Source organism: Amborella trichopoda, chromosome 9 (genome assembly GCF_054954075.1).
Source record: "Amborella trichopoda isolate Santa Cruz 75 chromosome 9, AtrichopodaSantaCruz75HAP2 v2.0, whole genome shotgun sequence".
Classification (NCBI taxonomy): Eukaryota; Viridiplantae; Streptophyta; class Magnoliopsida; order Amborellales; family Amborellaceae; genus Amborella; species Amborella trichopoda.
In genome coordinates this window covers 48583084-48588192 of record NC_142344.1, presented here as the reverse complement: position 1 = coordinate 48588192, position 5109 = coordinate 48583084, and the positions used below count along the sequence as shown (strand labels likewise).

The 5109-nt window shown below is 33.5% G+C and overlaps 1 pseudogene; it reads left to right on the top strand.

Annotated features, from left to right (window-relative positions):
* Positions 1 to 430: 430 nt before the first annotated feature.
* On the top strand, positions 431 to 4683 carry LOC105421228 (putative jasmonic acid carboxyl methyltransferase 1; annotated as a pseudogene).
* The last annotated feature ends 426 nt before the right edge of the window (positions 4684 to 5109 follow it).

Here is a 5109-nt window from a genome sequence, read left to right as displayed (position 1 = left end):
ATGTGGTCTCAAGGTACAAAGCTTTCATCTTAAAGATAGATGCAAATAGGTGGTCTATCTAGAAAGAATTGAATCTAACCGCTTGAAATTCTTTCATAAAATCATTATTTTTATTTCTTAAAATTTATTTATTTATTTATATTCATGATCTCCTTGTTAGACATTACATGTCCTTAAAACTTTAGTCCAAAAATTCACCTCAAAATAGATTTGTAAGAGTAGACTCATTTCTACATGACTCAGAGAAACCGTGTCCTCATATACATGAACTCTGTCTCTTCTACTCTACTCTTATATTCTCTCTCTCTCATCTTCTTCTCTATACACCCTATTTACCCTCTCTTTCTCTCTCTCTCGATGCCATTGTATGCCACTATGATTGATGGGTTTCTACGCAGAGTCATGGATTGGAGGTGATTAAACCTATAACCAAGGAGGCAGTGATGAATATGCTCTCTACACATTTCCCCGAGAGTTTAGGGATTGCTGATCTCGGCTGTTCTTTTGGCCCTAACACATTCTTAGCTTTAATCACCATCATCGAAGTGGTGTGCACCACATATCAGCAAGTCTCTGTGCCAATGCTGGAGTTGCGATTGTACCTTAATGACCTGCCTGGAAATGACTTCAACTCGTTTTCAGAGCACTCCCTTCATTCTATGAGATGATGAAAGAGAAAAGAGTTTCAGGCTCTTGCTTTGTCACTGCTGTTGGGAGTTCTTTGTATTGTACGAGCTTTCCCTCAAATAGTTTACACTTTGTTCATTCTTCTTACCGTCTGCATTGGCTATCACAAGTAAGCAGTTTTTTATCGAACAAGTAAAGTGATCAAGTTCTCTCTCTCTCATCTAGTATTTGCAGAACCGGCTAAGTCGACTTGGAATATGTTGGATTTGATTCTATCCAAAATCAACCACATTAAAAAATCACATAGTACGTGGAATAGATATATTTTCTTATTATGTGAAATTAAGATATTCTCATATTATGTAGAATTGAGATATTCTCCTAGTACGTAGAATCGAGATTGATATTGATAAGTTTTTTTAGGAAAATAAAAATCCAAAAATGATTAGGACTCTCGGATATATCTTTTGGTTTTTTAAGATATATAGAACATCCATAGAAAGCTACATTCCTAATCTTATATATATATATATATATATATATATATATATATATATATATATATATATATATATATATATATATATCTATAGAAAAATTTATACAAAGCCTAGGCTCTAAACAATCAAATTGGAGCCTACTTCAAAACATTCATTAGAAAAAGTTGTTTTGATACTTGAATATCATCAAATTGATCATCTCGACATTAAGATGCATGGACATAAGAAAAAAAGGAATTTCAAGTTTTGAAAATAGTGCATCGCTGTAACACATTTTTCGACGGTCAATTTTTCAGATTTCCTTGTTTTCATAGATCTGATCGATCTACACTGTTTTTTAAGCTTTATATTTTATAACTAAAGATGAAAATATAATTTAAGGCTATCACAAAACTTTTCCGCATTGAACCATATTTCTCGACACTATTTAAAGGTGGGCTCCAATTTGATTGTTTAGAGCCTCGGCTCTATACAAACAGGTAGAGAGATTGGAGGGCAGAACCTCCTGTGCATAAGATGCAAGGTCCTTTTAGATAAGAGAGTTTCAAAAATGGTGGTTTCTCTAAAGAAAGTGGGGGGCAAAGCCTCGTGTGCATAAGATACAAGGTCCTCTAAGTGAAGAGAGCTTCTTACAATGAGAAACATTGATGGTGCCCTTTGAAGACTCATGCTACGTAAGATGCCTCTTGAAGATTCCTACAAAGTGAAATGTTGGTTTTTTGTACAAAAGCAGTTCTTATATAGATTTTGGGTGGTTTCCCTTTAAATGAAATAAAGTCTCATTGGCTCTCAAAGTTTTCTTCCTAGATAGTGGTCTAGTTATAGAATAAATATTAGAGATCCACAGTGGTGTCGTTTGAGAGAGCAAGTTTAAAAGGGTTTGCTCGACTTGGTTTTTGTCGAGGTTTAGAGAGGTAACTCTTTGTTCCAAAATCTTTGATGTAACTTTCATTGGTATATTGGATTTATGTCTACCGTGCCCATGGATGTATCCCTACTTCGGTGAACCACATAAGTCTTTGTTTTCTGTGGTATGTGTTTAAGGTTTTATTTCTCGTACTTTATTTGCCAAAAAATCATCCCATCAGTTTTAGAGCTTTCGAACACAACAGAACCATCCAGGCACTAGTCGTGGTAGTTCCCAGTTTTAAGGTGTTCAAGTCAAGAACTTTAGGAAAACAAATAAAAAAAAAATAAGGGTTGCGATTTGTATAGAACCAAGGCCCTAAACAATCGAAGTAAAGTCGAGAAATGTGGTTTCAAAACTGGAAATCTTTGTGATAGCCTTAAAATATATTTTTGTCTTTAATTATAAAATGTAAAGCTTCAAAAATAGTGTAAATTGAGCAGATCTATGAAAACTTCAAAATCTTAAAAAATTGACGGTCCAAAAATACGTTACAACATGGACTATTTCCAAAACTTGAAATCCATTTTTTTCTCATGTCCATGCATCTTAATGTCAAGATGATCAATTTGAAGATATTTGGGCATCAAAACAACCCCTTCGAGTGAAATTTTTGAGGTAGGCTCTAATTTGATTGTTTAGAGCATAGGTTGTATATAAACTTCTTCCATAAAACATCCCAAAAAAAAAAGAAATTAGTTTGTAATCTTTTTTAATGAATTCTATTGTTTTGAAAACGATTAATCAGATTTTTTGCAATAAATACTAAAGGGATTGTCTACAAAGAGACTATTTACTTTTGGTACAATGAAGTCACAAATATTCTCACTCATTAGATGTCAAATTAGATGGCTTGGGGTGAGTCACGAAGTCTGTGAATTTTTGTTGGAACATTGCGTCTAATTAATTACACTCTTACAACCACCCATCTTGAAATCTAAGAGACAAGAATGATTGTGACATCCTTATATAAAAGATAAATGGTCTTTTTGTAATTAATCTCAATACTTAATTTTACATTTCTCTTCCTTTTTGAAATATTTCTAAAACACTCTGGCACAAATTGATTTTTTAAAATCCATTTTTTCACTTGTTTTTAGAATCACATTTGAATGTACTTTTTTTTCATTATATTTTAAACATAATTTTAGGCTTTTTAGAGATTTGGAGAATTTAAAAAAAAAAAAAAAATTTAACCCTTTTTAACCCTGCCAATACCTGCCCAGTTAAGGCCGGTTACTTAAGGAGTTAGGGCCGGTTCGGGCCGATTACCGGCCCTAGTTTCACTTGCACCAACGTCAAATGGTATTTTATCGTAAATGTAGATAAAAATGTAATCCAAAGGCATATGTGGTGGTCCCGCATGTCCAAATATACATTCCAACATGGTCAAAAACCCAGAAGTTGGAATCATTTGACCCGAAACTTTATGAAATAAATTTAGGTTCATCTTTACATATACATTTTCCGACATGCGCTAGAATAAGTTCGGATTATTTGTGGGACCAAAACTTTATTAACTGCATATTTGGTTCATTCATATTGATCTATGGGCTCACCTAGTCTTTTAAATATTGTAATTTATGTACAATATTAGATATACATACGAGGATTTTTTTTTTGGGTAAAATTAAGAAAAACTTAAGTTCCAAAAATTTGAGTTAGTTCGTATTTATTTTATGATTTAAGTATGCTAATCCCTAAAAATATCAATAGTTAATTATCTAATCTTGTAATTTTATATTAACCTAATTCGATTTTCTTTTTCAAAATCATCTCTAAAAATATTAAAATTTTAAATCAATTATGTAACTAATAATAAGGTCTTTGCAGGTTCCTCCTGGACTTTTTGATGAGTATGGAAAGCCCCTTAACAAAGGCAATATATAAATAACTGAAGATAGCCCAGCAAGTGTAACACATGCCTTTCTTCGCCAATTCCAGAACGACTTTTCTCGATTTCTCGAGTTCCGTTCACAAGAGGTAGTCCGAGACTTGGTGTTAATATTTCTAGATCGAAGGCCAAAGCAAGCTGCTGATAAAGAGGGTGGCCATTTATGGACACCTATGAGTCAAGCTATAAAGAATCTGGTTTCTCAGGTGCTCCCCCATATCTTCGTGTTCTATATGGTACTTTCTAGGACAAAGCTATATTTGTGTTTCTGACAAGTAAAAAAAAAAAAAAGAGCTATACGTGTGTTTTTTTTGTGAACGTGGGAAGTGAACAAATAGAAGTCGTAAAAGCCGGAGATTTGTGAGTAGTGAACAAAAGAGCTATCTGTGATTTTCATCTCTATTACAAAGTGGCAGCATTTTGTGAATGTGCAAACACTTATTGGAACATGTCTGTCGCCTCATCTAAACTCTTGAAAGTGTGTTGATGCAGGGATTTGTAGAAGAGGAGAAGCTGCATTCTTTTCATTTGCCATACTAGGTTCATCTGCAGAAGAAGTTGAGGAAGAGCTGAAGAAAGAAGGCTCATTTACAATCTCACGTTTCGAACAAAAACGAATAGCTCCATTGGAAGCCAACAAGAATGGAAAAAGACTGAGCATTGATGTTGCGAGCTGCGATAGAGCCCCTAATCAAATATCAATTTGGAGAGAAAGTCATGGACATGCTATTGAAGTGAAGGGAAAAAGAAGCTGAATCATTTTGTTCTTGTCTTAAAAAGATCAAATTGAACTCACTTTGATTCATCATCCACCAAACTATCCCTTAATTTTGACATTTCAATTTATGGAGAGCTTGGTCTACTGTTTATGTACTTTATATTTTGATGTGTATTTGCGTTTAGCTTGTTCTATCGTTCATTTACTTATGTTTTCCCTAATCAGTATCACTTTTTTGTAAGTTCCCATCGTGTTTTTTGGAATAAAAATCTTGTGATTATATACTATGAAAACATTTAAGATTGTTATAAGGATGTCACAATCACTCCTAACCATTAAATGTCATATTTGATCACTTAGGGCTTGTCAAGAAGTTCGAGAACATACTCTTTTAAGCTTTGAGTCTAGTTAATTATACACTTGCAACCACATGATTTAAAACTTGATTGACGAGAGAGATCGT